Source organism: Penaeus monodon, chromosome 4 (assembly GCF_015228065.2).
Source record: "Penaeus monodon isolate SGIC_2016 chromosome 4, NSTDA_Pmon_1, whole genome shotgun sequence".
In the NCBI taxonomy this organism is placed as follows: domain Eukaryota; kingdom Metazoa; phylum Arthropoda; class Malacostraca; order Decapoda; family Penaeidae; genus Penaeus; species Penaeus monodon.
Genome location: NC_051389.1, coordinates 6,317,615 through 6,318,421, shown reverse-complemented (window position 1 = coordinate 6,318,421; position 807 = coordinate 6,317,615).

The window sequence follows — 807 nt, the reverse complement described above, 5'->3', positions numbered from 1 at the left end:
AACAGACGAAGAAACCACGGAAAGACAAACACTATATATATGGGCGGGCACAGTGTCCTGTAGAAAATATATTTAGATTCATTATCATGTTTTGTTCTGAGATGCACTTTTATAGAATCATAGCATGTCGTATTAGTACTGTTAGTGACCGCAATCCTTGGTCAGTAAATATTACAACACAATTCTAAACTACATACACAGAAAATGCAATGAAAGTGAAATATTACCGTTAAGCTTAAATTGACAGAAAACAAGGAAGGTTGCGCAAGAATAGGGACCCGTATTCAAGCTTTATAAATATACGTATTTATTCAAGGATGAGGATATAGCATTCGGCAATATTCCAGGGATATATTTGCTCTCGAAATGTTTAAACAGGAATCTCAGGGTTTGTGTAATTGCGTAAACTTTCAGACAATGTTCAATTTTTTTTTCTGATGAGATGGCGAATATGTGTCCTCCACTTAATAAGTTTAAGTAAGTGCAAAGGATGCATTTCTTCGTAAATTGAAACAAAATATGAACTGTTTACTCTCGGAAAAGTAAATTGTGTTCCTTTTTTCTTTTTTTCTAGAAATAATGTTAAAAAATAGACGATTCTGTTAGCAGCAGTAATTCTAAAATAGAAAAAACTTTTGTAAACTGAAGAATTTGTTAATCACGGCGACCTAACGATTATTCATTGAATATTTTAATATTGTGAACTCGGAGAATGAAAAAAGGGGTCTTAAAAGCATATGTAAACAGCAAGGGGAAGTGCTAGAATTATTTGTCTATTTACCTATCTAGGAAAAGTTTGGTTACGTA